A 14,594-nucleotide genomic window follows, 5' to 3' on the forward strand; every position below is an offset into this window, starting at 1 on the left:
TCACAACACACACACAACCATGCACACACACAGGCACAAACACAGACACACACCAATAATACAGGAATATGAATGTGTCAACCATTACATGCCTGGTCGCCTCGGATACGGCCATCCTGGTAATCAAATCTGGGCGATTGGGAGCGACATGTTTGATCAGAATGAGTTAAAGCAGAAATGAGAGACTGATTTCTTGCCCTGTTGACCATGACGACATTAGGACTGGAGGAGACGAGAGAAGGAAAGGAGAGGAGGAGGAGAGGAGGGAAGCTAAGGAGAAGACATACTGATAAAGAGTATAACGTGTAGAGCACAGTATAGAACCATAGATGAGAAAAGAAGCAAACAGAACTAAGGATGACAGTTAAGGAACTAGGAATGACAGTTAAGGAACTAGGAATGACAGTTAAGGAACTAGGAATGACAGTTAAGGAACTAGGAATGACAGTTAAGGAACTAGGAATGACAGTTAAGTGAAAGGGGGATACCTATTCAGTTGTACAACTGAATGCATTCAACTGAAATGTGTCTTCTGCATTTAACCCCTCTGAATCAGAGGGCTGCCATAACCGACATCACTGTCACGACTCCCACCGAAGGTGGCTCCTCTTCCTGTTCGGGCGGTGCTCGGCGTTCGTCGTCACCGGTTTACGCCTGACTCCGTACCCACTACTCCTAGAAGTCTCTCTGCGCCTGACTCCGCACCCACTACTCCTAGAAGTCTTTCTACGCCTGACTCCGCACCCACTACTCCTAGAAGTCACTCTACGCCTGACTCTGCACCCACTACTCCTAGAAGTCTCTCTACGCCTGACTCTGCACCCACTACTCCTAGAAGTCACTCTACGCCTAACTGCACCCACTACTCCTAGAAGTGCATAACAATCACGTCTTCGGCGCACGGGAACAGTGGGTTAACTGCCTTGCTCTGGGGCAGAACGACAGATTTTTACCTTGTCAGCTCGGGGATTCAATCCAGCAACCTTTCGGTTACTGGCTCAACACTCTAACCAATAGGAACTAGGGATGACAGTTAGGGAACTAGGGATGACAGTTAGGGAACTAGGGGTGACAGTTAGGGAACTAGGGGTGACAGTTAGGGAACTAGGGGTGACAGTTAGGGAACTAGGGGTGACAGTTAGGGAACTAGGGGTGACAGTTAGGGAAAAGAGGAAAGCAGAGAAAGAAGGGGAAAGGCAGGGGAGAGGAACGGAGGAGGAGTAGAGAGGAGCGGAGTAGATGAGGATTTCGAGAGGACAGGTGATATGAGCGGGAAAACATGAGAGAAGAAGAGAGGAGGAGAAGAAGAAGAGAGGAACGGAGGCTCCAGAAGTCAGTTGGGTGGAGCGGAGCGTTGTCAGGCTAATCCGTTGTGACAGCGTCGCTACGCTCAGACCGTCTCTGCGGTTACGTTAATATCCCCGCCAGACATGGCTGGTTAGAGCCGCACGGAGACGACAGTGTGTGTGTGTGTGTGGGGTTAAAGTCACACTGAGCCAATACGGAAAGGTGTGTGTGTGTGTGTGTGTGTGTGTGTGAATGAGGAGAATGTGGACCAACCTCAGCCAGGCAGGGTGTGTGTGTGAGCAGAGTGTCCACAAAGTCCCTTTAGGCTCACAGCAGCTCAGACACAGACATTAACTGAACTAACAGCAAAATGGACGGCATAGAGTCACAGATTTACAACATACAGTGGGGCAAAAAAGTATTTAGTCAGCCACCAATTGTGCAAGTTCTCCCACTTAAAAAGATGAGGCCTGTATTTTCATCATAGGTACACTTCAACTATGACAGACAAAATGAGAAAAAAAAATCCAGAAAATCACATTGTAGGATTTTTAATGAATTTATTTGCAAATTATGGTGGAAAATAAGTATTTGGTCACCTTCAAACAAGCAACATTTCTGTCTCTCACAGACCTGTAACTTCTTATTTAAGAGGCTCCTCTGTCCTCCACTCATTACCTGTATTAATGGCACCTGTTTGAACTTGTTATCAGTATAAAATACACCTGTCCACAACCTCAAACAGTCAAACTCCAAACTCCACTAAGGCAAAGACCAAAGAGCTGTCAAAGGACACCAGAAACAAAATTGTAGACCTGCACCAGGCTGGGAAAACTGAATCTGCAATAGGTAAGCAGCTTGGTTTGAAGAAATCAACTGTGGGAGCAATTATTAGGAAATGGAAGACATACAAGACCACTGATAATCTCCCTCAATCTGGGGCTCCATGCAAGATCTCACCCCGTGGGGTCAAAATGATCACAAGAACGGTGAGCAAAAATCCCAGAACCACACAGGGGGACCTAGTGAATGACCTGCAGAGAGCTGGGACCAAAGTAACAAAGCCTACCATCAGTAACACACTACGCCGCCAGGGACTCAAATCCTGCAGTGCCAGACGTGTCCCCCTGTTTAAGCCAGTACATGTCCAGGCCCGTCTGAAGTTTGCTAGAGAGCATTTGGATGATCCAGAAGAAGATTGGGAGAAAGTCATATGGTCAGATGAAACCAAAATATAACTTTTTGGTAAAAACTCAACTCGTCGTGTTTGGAGGACAAAGAATGCTGAGTTGCATCCAAAGAACACCATACCTACTGTGAAGCATATGGGTGGAAACATCATGCTTTGGGGCTGTTTTTCTGCAAAGGGACCAGGACGACTGATCCGTGTAAAGGAAAGAATGAATGGGGCCATGTATCGTGAGATTTTGAGTGAAAACCTCCTTCCATCAGCAAGGGCATTGAAGATGAAACGTGGCTGGGTCTTTCAGCATGACAATGATCCCAAACACACCGCCTGGGCAACGAAGGAGTGGCTTCGTAAGAAGCATTTCAAGGTCCTGGAGTGGCCTAGCCAGTCTCCAGATCTCAACCCCATAGAAAATCTTTGGAGGGAGTTAAAAGTCCATGTTGCCCAGCAACAGTCCCAAAACATCACTGCTCTAGAGGAGATCTGCATGGAGGAATGGGCCAAAATACTAGCAACAGTGTGTGAAAACCTTGTGAAGACTTACAGAAAACGTTTGACCTCTGTCATTGCCAACAAAGGGTATGTAACAAAGTATTGGGATAATCTTTTGTTATTGACCAAATACTTATTTTCCACCATAATTTGCAAATAAATTCATAAAAAATCCTACAATGTGATTTTCTGGATTTTTTCTTCTCATTTTGTCTGTCATAGTTGAAGTGTACCTATGATGAAAATTACAGGCCTTTCATTTTTTTAAGTGGGAGAACTTGCACAATTGGTGGCTGACTAAATACTTTTTTGCCCCACTGTATAGCCTCTCACTGCTGGTGATGAAGTGTGTTTGTGCAGCAGAGAGTAACATGCTTGCCTAAAAGTTAAAAACGTATAATGAACACATAGCCACGGGAAGTAGGGGTGCTGCAGCAACCCCTGAGAAATCAGAATAAAAAATATATTTTCTCTACTAGTCCTGTATTTGCTAACTGTTTGAACTGAATTTGGTAAAAGGGCTTTTATGTACTCTGCGCCATCAGCTTGGAACAACTTACAAAATACTTTTAAACTGGAAGAACTTGTCCCGATTGGTGTTTTTACATCATTGAGGAAGGATTTTGAGGCTGATTCCTTGACTTTCCAATGTTTTTAATTCGCTGTTTTATGATTGTGTTGTACTCCTGTGAATTAAATGTTTTTTTTTTACTAGATTACCTGTAGTTTTTCATGTTAACTCTCTGGAATTATGTAATGACTTTGTGCTGCCTATCTTGGCCAGGACACTCTTGAAAAAGATTTCAAATCAGCACTTCCTGGTTAAATAAAGGTTAAATAAATATCTGCAGCGAGGGAAGTACTGCGTTGGACCTTTTCACCTATGAATCAACAACATTTTAGATGCAATCACATAATTCATCTTCCCCTAGATTGTTTTCTCTCCTTACTCATCCAGGTAAATTCATGGAGAACATGCCTTCATTTTCAATAACTTCAAGAGGAAACTCATTTTCAGGCTGTTATCTTCTATAATGAGTTGGAGAGCAAATTCTCTCTCACACACACACACACACACAGAGAGCGAGATTGAGAGAGGGATTGAGAGAGAGGGATTAAGAGAGGGAAGATGGAGTGAGAGATACTCTCTTGCTTCTCTCTCTCTCACGCCATCTTCCCCCCTCTCAATGTCTCTCACCAGAGTGAGAGAGAAAAACAAGAGAGTGAGTATAGCAGGGAGAGAGTGAGAGGAGGGGAGAGAGACCTCCAGACAGCTCTAGCCTCCACCAGACTCTCCAGTCGACGAGCATCATTGCACAGTGACAAAGTATTGCCATGGGAACTGGCTCCTTCACAGAACAGGCATTCATTCATTCCCTGCCTGTCTTCCTTTCATCCTGTCCTTCGCTCACCTCTCTCCATCCTCCCGGTTGACTCTCGTCTGTCTCCATCACTTCCATCTCCCTCCCTCTTACATTCACCATCTATTCCCTCCATCCCCTGTCCCTACATTCACCATCTATTCCCTCCATCCCCTGTCCCTACATTCACCATCTATTCCCTCCATCCCCTGTCCCTACATTCACCATCTATTCCCTCCATCCTGTCCCTACATTCACCATCTATTCCCTCCATCCCCTGTCCCTACATTCACCATCTATTCCCTCCATCCTGTCCCTACATTCACCATCTATTCCCTCCATCCCGTCCCTACATTCACCATCTATTCCCTCCATCCCCTGTCCCTACATTCACCATCTATTCCCTCCATCCCCTGTCCCTACATTCACCATCTATTCCCTCCATCCCCTGTCCCTACATTCACCATCTATTCCCTCCATCCTGTCCCTACATTCACCATCTATTCCCTCCATCCCCTGTCCCCACATTCACCATCTATTCCCTCCATCCTGTCCCCACATTCACCATCTATTCCCTCCATCCTGTCCCTACATTCACCATCTATTCCCTCCATCCACCATCTATTCCCTCCATCCACCATTTATTCCCTCCATCCACCATCTATTCCCTCCATTCACCATCTATTCCCTCCATCCTGTCCCTACATTCACCATCTATTCCCTCCATCCCCTGTCCCTACATTCACCATCTATTCCCTCCATCCACCATCTATTCCCTCCGTCCACCATCTATTCCCTCCATTCACCATCTATTCCCTCCATTCACCATCTATTCCCTCCGTCCACCATCTATTCCCTCCGTCCACCATCTATTCCCTCCGTCCACCATCTATTCCCTCCGTCCACCATCTATTCCCTCCGTCCACCATCTATTCCCTCCGTCCACCATCTATTCCCTCCGTCCACCATCTATTCCCTCCATCCACCATCTATTCCCTCCATCCACCATCTATTCCCTCCATCCACCATCTATTCCCTCCATCCACCATCTATTCCCTCCATCCACCATCTATTCCCTCCATTCACCATCTATTCCCTCCATCCACCATCTATTCCCTCCATCCACCATCTATTCCCTCCATCCACAATCTATTCCCTCCGTCCACCATCTATTCCCTCCATCCACCATCTATTCCCTCCATCCACCATTTATTCCCTCCATCCACCATCTATTCCCTCCGTCCACCATCTATTCCCTCCATCCACCATCTATTCCCTCCATCCTGTCCCTACATTCACCATCTATTCCCTCCATCCCCTGTCCCTACATTCACCATCTATTCCCTCCATCCCCTGTCCCTACATTCACCATCTATTCCCTCCATCCCCTGTCCCTACATTCACCATCTATTCCCTCCATCCCCTGTCCCTACATTCACCATCTATTCCCTCCATCCACCATCTATTCCCTCCATCCACCATCTATTCCCTCCATCCACAATCTATTCCCTCCATCCACCATCTATTCCCTCCATCCACCATCTATTCCCTCCATCCACCATTTATTCCCTCCGTCCACCATCTATTCCCTCCGTCCACCATCTATTCCTTCCATCCACCATCTATTCCCTCCATCCTGTCCCTACATTCACCATCTATTCCCTCCATCCCCTGTCCCTACATTCACCATCTATTCCCTCCATCACCTGTCCCTACATTCACCATCTATTCCCTCCATCCCCTGTCCCTACATTTACCATCTATTCCCTCCATCCTGTCCCTACATTCACCATCTATTCCCTCCATCCTGTCCCTACATTCACCATCTATTCCCTCCATCCTGTCCCTACATTCACCATCAATTCCCTCCATCCTGTCCCTACATTCACCATCTATTCCCTCCATCCACCATCTATTCCCTCCATCCTGTCCCTACATTCACCATCTATTCCCTCCATCCCCTGTCCCTACATTCACCATCTATTCCCTCCATCCCCTGTCCCTACATTCACCATCTATTCCCTCCATCCCCTGTCCCTACATTCACCATCTATTCCCTCCATCCCCTGTCCCTACATTCACCATCTATTCCCTCCATCCACCATCTATTCCCTCCATCCTGTCCCTACATTCACCATCTATTCCCTCCATCCTGTCCCTACATTCACCATCTATTCCCTCCATCCCCTGTCCCTACATTCACCATCTATTCCCTCCATCCCCTGTCCCTACATTCACCATCTATTCCCTCCATCCCGTCCCTACATTCACCATCTATTCCCTCCATCCCCTGTCCCTACATTCACCATCTATTCCCTCCATCCTGTCCCTACATTCACCATCTATTCCCTCTATCCCCTGTCCCTACATTCACCATCTATTCCCTCCATCCTGTCCCTACATTCACCATCTATTCCCTCCATCCTGTCCCTACATTCACCATCTATTCCCTCCATCCTGTCCCTACATTCACCATCTATTCCCTCCATCCCCTGTCCCTACATTCACCATCTATTCCCTCCATCCCCTGTCCCTAAATTCACCATCTATTCCCTCCATCCTGTCCCTACATTCACCATCTATTCCCTCCATCCCCTGTCGCTACATTCACCATCTATTCCCTCCATCCTGTCCCTACATTCACCATCTATTCCCTCCATCCCCTGTCCCTACATTCACCATCTATTCCCTCCATCCCCTGTCCCTACATTCACCATCTATTCCCTCCATCCACCATCTATTCCCTCCATCCTGTCCCTACATTCACCATCTATTCCCTCCATCCTGTCCCTACATTCACCATCTATTCCCTCCATCCCCTGTCCCTACATTCACCATCTATTCCCTCCATCCCCTGTCCCTACATTCACCATCTATTCCCTCCATCCCCTGTCCCTACATTCACCATCTATTCCCTCCATCCTGTCCCTACATTCACCATCTATTCCCTCCATCCCCTGTCCCTACATTCACCATCTATTCCCTCCATCCTGTCCCTACATTCACCATCTATTCCCTCCATCCTGTCCCTACATTCACCATCTATTCCCTCCATCCCCTGTCCCTACATTCACCATCTATTCCCTCCATCCCCTGTCCCTACATTCACCATCTATTCCCTCCATCCTGTCCCTACATTCACCATCTATTCCCTCCATCCCGTCCCTACATTCACCATCTATTCCCTCCATCCCCTGTCCCTACATTCACCATCTATTCCCTCCATCCTGTCCCTACATTCACCATCTATTCCCTCTATCCCCTGTCCCTACATTCACCATCTATTCCCTCCATCCTGTCCCTACATTCACCATCTATTCCCTCCATCCTGTCCCTACATTCACCATCTATTCCCTCCATCCTGTCCCTACATTCACCATCTATTCCCTCCATCCTGTCCCTACATTCACCATCTATTCCCTCCATCCTGTCCCTACATTCACCATCTATTCCCTCCATCCTGTCCCTACATTCACCATCTATTCCCTCCATCCTGTCCCTACATTCACCATCTATTCCCTCCATCCCCTGTCCCTACATTCACCATCTATTCCCTCCATCCCCTGTCCCTAAATTCACCATCTATTCCCTCCATCCTGTCCCTACATTCACCATCTATTCCCTCCATCCCCTGTCGCTACATTCACCATCTATTCCCTCCATCCTGTCCCTACATTCACCATCTATTCCCTCCATCCCCTGTCCCTACATTCACCATCTATTCCCTCCATCCTGTCCCTACATTCACCATCTATTCCCTCCATCCCCTGTCCCTACATTCACCATCTATTCCCTCCATCCCGTCCCCACATTCACCATCTATTCCCTCCATCCTGTCCCTACATTCACCATCTATTCCCTCCATCCCCTGTCCCTCCATCCACCATCTATTCCCTCCATCCCCTGTCCCTACATTCACCATCTATTCCCTCCATCCCCTGTCCCTACATTCACCATCTATTCCCTCCATCCTGTCCCTACATTCACCATCTATTCCCTCCATCCACCATCTATTCCCTCCATCCCCTGTCCCTACATTCACCATCTATTCCCTCCATCCTGTCCCTACATTCACCATCTATTCCCTCCATCCCCTGTCCCTACATTCACCATCTATTCCCTCCATCCTGTCCCTACATTCACCATCTATTCCCTCCATCCTGTCCCTACATTCACCATCTATTCCCTCCATCCACCATCTATTCCCTCCGTCCACCATCTATTCCCTCCATCCACCATCTATTCCCTCCATCCACCATCTATTCCCTCCGTCCACCATCTATTCCCTCCGTCCACCATCTATTCCCTCCGTCCACCATCTATTCCCTCCACCCTCCATCCTGTCCCTACATTCACCATCTATTCCCTCCATCCACCATCTATTCCCTCCGTCCACCATCTATTCCCTCCATCCACCATCTATTCCCTCCGTCCACCATCTATTCCCTCCATCCACCATCTATTCCCTCCGTCCACCATCTATTCCCCCTACATTCCCCCTCCTCACTCCTTACCATGTGTCTCTCATACAGTAGCCCTCTCTCATCAATTTAGACATTCCCTTCCTTCCTGCCTCCCTTCCTCCCCCACTTCCTCCCTTCGTTACTCACCCACTCCCTCTCTCACTCCCTCCATTCGGTTCACATCTCCTATTGCTCTAACAGCAGAAGGTGCTTTTCCCATAAAGTAGTCCAACCACATTCTCCACCAATCCTGTAAGAGACTGCTTCCGTTATTAGAAGACACAGATAAACTACAACCACACTGTCCTCTGTGCCCTAGGCCTGTAAACACACTGTTTGTATGCTAGCTAGCACACAGGGAGAACATGAAGGTTAAAGTAAGGCAGGAGGAGACAGGCTTTTAATTGGTTCTACTGTTGAAGCTTTTAAAAGGCCCAGTGCAGTCATTTTTATCTCAATATCAAATCAATTAAGTACCTTACTGTTGTTATTTTTTTCACTAAAAATTTTACAAAAAATAGCTTTTTAGCAAACAGCAATTTTGCTAAGACTGCCTGGGAGTGGTCTGAGTGAGGGGCCTAATTGGATGAGCCTAATGCGAGGGATCTGTGACCTAAAAACAAGCTATTATTGGCAGAGAGGTTTGAAACTCTGTTATTGGTCTATTAACTTATACCGCATGGTGATGTCACCAGGCAGGCCAAAACTCATGTGATTTTTTCAAACAGCTCTTACACTAAAATTACATTATCTTAATTTTCACAATATTATTCCAAACTCAGTGTGGAAATATATATAAAATGTTTTGACTGCACTGGGCCTTTAACTGGTTCTACTGTTGAAGCTTTTAACTGGTTCTACTGTCCTGTTCCAAGCTTTTAACTGGTTCTACTGTCCTGTTCCAAGCTTTTAACTGGTTATATTGTCCTGTTCCAAGCTTTTAACTGGTTCTACTGTCCTGTTCCAAGCTTTTAACTGGTTCTACTGTCCTGTTCCAAGCTTTTATTTATCTAGGCAAGTCCGTTAAGAACAAATTCTTATTTACAATGATGGCCTTCCTTCGGGGACTGAGGCGGAGATTAAAAATAAATACTACAAAACACACATCACAACAAGAGAGACACCACAACACTACATAAAGAGAGACCTAAGACAACAACATAGCATGGCAGCAACACATGACAACACAGCATGGTAGCAGCACAACATGGTAGCGCCACAAAACATGGTACAAACATTGGGCACAGACAACCCACAAAGGGCAAGAAGGCAGAGACAACAATACATCACGCAAAGCAGCCACAACTCTCAGTAAGAGTGTCCATGATTGAGTCTTTGAATGAAGAGATAAAACTGTCCAGTTTGAGTGTTTTATGCAGCTTGTTCCAGTAGCTAGCTGCAGCGAACTGAAGAGGAGCGACTCAGGGATGTGTGTGCTTTGGGGACCTTTAACAGAATGTGACTGACAGAACGGGTGTTGTATGTGGAGGATGAGGGCTGCAGTAGGTAGCTCAGATAAGGGGGAGTGAGGCCTAAGAGGGTTTCATAAATAAGCCTCAACCAGGGGGTCGCAAGTATACACATATGACAAGTTTACAGAGGAGTATAGAGTGCAGTGATGTGTCCTATAAGGAGCATTGAGGGCTAAACTGATGGCCGAATGGTAAAGAACATCTATCATATTTTAACTGGTTCTACTGTTCTGTTCAAGCTTTTACCTGATTCTACTGTTCTGTTCAAAGCCTTTAACTGGTTCTACTGTTCTGTTCCAAACATTTACCTCGTTCTACTGTTCTGTTCTAAACGTTTACCTGGTTCTACTGTTCTGTTCCAAGCTTTTACCTGGTTCTTCCTGCTCTACCTGTGTGTGGTTTGAAGAGTTGGGCTTTTATGATGACGATGCACTGTGGTCCCTAATAACTGCTCAGCGCTACCTGTGGAGATAAGTTACCCTTTAGCATCATCATCATCATCATCATCATCATCCTCCTATCACAAGGTTGAGGGGTGAGGCATCTAAACCACCAGTAAAAAGAGACCTTAGGAGCGGCAAGAGGACTGGGCTTTTAGGAGCTTTGCGCTGGGGTCTTTTTGTTGAAGTGTCATCATTTCAAAGAGAGAGCACACACAGAACACACAGCACACACACTGGCCGACTTACCATTAGGCAGACGAGGCAATTGCCTCAGGCCTCACATCATCAAGGGACCTCAAGAGCTGGGCATATATAATTTAAATATCATTTCACAGCTTGAGGACCCCCCATGCTCCACTCTACCCCGACAGAGTTTGTGCTTTGTTTCCCTTGATATGATTGAAAACGTGACTTTCACTGAAATTAAGCTGCAGCAATGAGGCGTGTTCAGAGCAGAGAAAATAAAATAAAAAAATAACCTAAATTAAAGCATTTCTTTCACAAAAAGACAGGTACTGTACTGCTGATAATACTGCCATTTTCGTCAAGGCCCATGTCATACTATTTTTGGCCAGACAGCATCAGTTACATGGGCTACATATAGTAAGACAGAGGGGCGTTGTTTCGCTCGCTCGGATGCTTTCTCTCCGGTAAAATGGTTTCGGATGCTGGAATTATTTATTTTGGGATGAACCCACAAAGGTAACCTACTTTTTGAAGTGATTTGTTTGACAATCAGATGAAAACATGAATGGTTGTGTTCATGGCACATTAAAAGGTAATACATTTTTACATTTTTGTCACGACTTCCGCCGAAGTTGGTCCCTCTCCTTGTTCGGGCGGCGTTCGGCGGTCACCGGCTTTCTAGTCACCACCGATCCATGTTTCATTTTCATCTTCATTATACACACCTGGTTTCCATTCCATAATCAATGTTCCTTATTTAACCCTCTGGCTTCCCTTTCTGTTTTGTGAGTGATTGTCATTGTCATGTGGGTTCGTTCTTTGTGCTCTGGATATTTGTATTTTTCCTTGTTGGAACATTGCTTACATTTTGAGTAAATTCAGATTATTACTCATACCTGTGTCCTGCGCCTGACTCTGTTTATCCATTCACCTAATCGCTGACAATTCTAGTAATTTTGCACTCTTACTCAGGGATTCAAACCAGCAACCTTTCGGTTACTGGCCCAACGTTCTTACTGTAACTGCTGGCTACCTGCCACTGCATTACATTTTTACAGTTAAATTACATATTTATTATAAAACCATTTATAGTACAGGCCTCTGCCTGGGGTCTCCAAATCACTAAATCCACCAGTGCACGCACACACACACAGGCAGACAGACAGACAGACAAACACTAAACTAGCATTAAATGACCAGCAAAGGAATGAGGAAAGAGAGAGAACAGATAAAGAGACGAAGGTAGGGGGGCATCTCATTAGAGCTGCTCTCCTAACAGAGTATTTTTAAATGACAGCGCAACCAAACACGGATTACACACGAGGATAATCCCTCTGTGCTGTGCCAATGCTCCTCTCTCGGCAATCTTCTGGGAAACGCAAGGGTGCGGAGAAGCGCCATTCATCTGCCGCTGAGAGCGAGTGCGGGATAGGCACGCAGATGAGAAGACACACTAAATATAGAAGAAGATGCAAGGGAGAGGATGAAAAGAGAGAGGGAACGAGAGAGAGAGAGAGCGTAGGAGAGTGTCAAATCGCTCAGAGGGAGGCATGATCCCTGAAGAAATAAAATTTACCTAAACGGGTGTAGGCTATATAATGAATACGATGTTGCACTTAAGAGGAAAAACCTTCTTTGACATTCATGAATTGCCTGCAAACAGTGTCATCCAATTCATTTCAATGTGTAGCCTAGCCTACTTTCCATGAATTGGACCAGAAGTATTGTGCAACACCAAATCCTATGAATTTTTAGAAACGTTTCATTTGTGATTTAAAAACCTTAAAGAGGCCCATTGCAGTCAAACGTTATTTAGCTGTATTTTATATATATTTCCACACTATGAGGTTGGAATAATAGTGTGACATTCTGAAAATTATGATAATGCCATTTTAGTGTAAGAGCTGTTTGAAAAGACAGGCTAAAATGCCATCCCTGACATTTCAGGCTGTCTGGTGCCATCACCTGGCGGTAAATGAGTTAATAGACCAATAAGAGAGTTCCAAACCTCTGCCAAAAACAGAGTTTTCTGTTTTCCCCTCCTTACTCAGACCACTGCCAGACAGTCCTAGCAAAATTCTTGCTTGAGATATTGCTACTTGCTAAGAAGCTAATTTTATTTCTGGTTGACCATTTTGATTGAAAATCATCACATTAATTGTTGCTCAGAAACCATTTGATATTGAGATAAAAACGACTGCATTTGACCTTTAAGAAAACGCCAACGGTAAATTGCACGAGTTTGCACGACACATGGAGTGCGCCTCCGTGGGTTTGCCTTTTTGCTCCTGCACGCTCACCGCACGTGGCGGACTGCTTGGTGCGCATTATAACGATGGCAGTTTAGCAAACGGGAAATTATACTTGACAGGTCGCTTACGCACGGAATCACTCTCTCCACATTTCCCCCGCTCACTCCATCTCTCCAGCTGCGCTTGACACAATTTACTTTGTCACGAATATCTGGGCTTTAACCTCTGCTTGGAATACAAACCACACATAGTATCTGGCACAGGCATCACAATCAACATAATACAGGAGACAAGACTCGTTTTAGGCAACAGGTTTTGGCAGAACGTAAGTACAGACTATTGGAGAGAATTGGTGGGTTGTTAACCGTTGTGACCCGAACTTGTGCTGTGCCCATCAAACGAGCCCGTGTATATGGGATCCATCCGGCTACTTCCCCCGCCGTCAAAAGTTAACGCTGCACAGTTGAGCCTACACACGTCTCATAAAACATCTCACAAGATTTATGTTTTGTATTTGAGGCCCGAGAGATGTTGCCACTACAACATACCACATTATGAGGATACTTGGTTTCATCTAGGGACATAACACCCGTGAACTCTGACCTATATTTCCATATCTCAATTCATAAACATATTTCATTTGTTTTTAGAGTAGACAAATAAAAGGTAGCCCTACCGTTTGGAATCACCCGTAAGAGAAGTCTCTCGACAAGTCAGGACGCATGGGTAAGCGATGTGCTCATGTTTTTACACGGTCACCGACACACAAACCCGAACTTTCTGTGGTAAGTGTCTTCACCCTGAGCGCCTGTCTGTCAATCCCCTGTCCTCTGCGTGATCACCACGGTTGACGAGCCACAAACAGCCGTTAAGGTCATGCTGCTCCGGTAACGGGAAAGCCCGAATCCTCCCTCTGACAACTGTACGGTACTGTATCTCTCCTGCAGCCCGACGCGCGTGATAACAGTGTGTGAGGAGTTCTCTCCTCCTGCTCCCTCCCTCTGTGTGCGAGAGGAAGTCTGCCGTTCCATTTCCCTCTGCTTATTGAACAGTCGCAGAAGGCTGATTCAACATACAAGGAGGGAAGATTAAGAGTGTATGTGAAGAGGATGCCACAGCGACTGTAAAAGTCAAGCTTAAGTACTTAATCAGAACTACCATAAGAGCATGCTACAGCAAATGCTTTATGTCCATTTGTTGGGAAATTGAGATTGTGTGTGTTGTCTGGGTTCAGTTAGTCATGGACAAAAGTGTTTTTATGGTAAGGATTTCACATCTGTGTTATAAGGGGGTCAACGTGTGTGTATGTGAGTGTGTGGCCTGGTGTGTCCAGGGTGTCTGGGATTCATGTCAGAGAGCGGTCAACACTGTAAATTCATTTTTTAATAAGGGCTATCCAGACTGCTCCATAATTCAGAGCAGTCTGTCTGTCAGGGGGCAGTCACACCA

At 45.9% G+C, this 14,594-nt stretch overlaps 1 pseudogene across 1 annotated transcript in view; it reads right to left on the reverse strand.

Annotated features, from left to right (window-relative positions):
- The window catches only part of LOC110487979 (raftlin-like), a 57,713-nt pseudogene extending 43,563 nt beyond the window's left edge, over positions 1-14,150 (reverse strand). The window contains exon 1 of the transcript XR_016493515.1: positions 13,822-14,150. The product of XR_016493515.1 is annotated as a raftlin-like (transcript). The remainder of the gene's footprint in view (positions 1-13,821) is intronic.
- Between the last annotated feature and the right edge of the window lie 444 nt (positions 14,151-14,594).

This window comes from Oncorhynchus mykiss, chromosome 30 (assembly GCF_057628025.1).
Source record: "Oncorhynchus mykiss isolate SJ-2025 chromosome 30, ASM5762802v1, whole genome shotgun sequence".
Classification (NCBI taxonomy): Eukaryota; Metazoa; Chordata; class Actinopteri; order Salmoniformes; family Salmonidae; genus Oncorhynchus; species Oncorhynchus mykiss.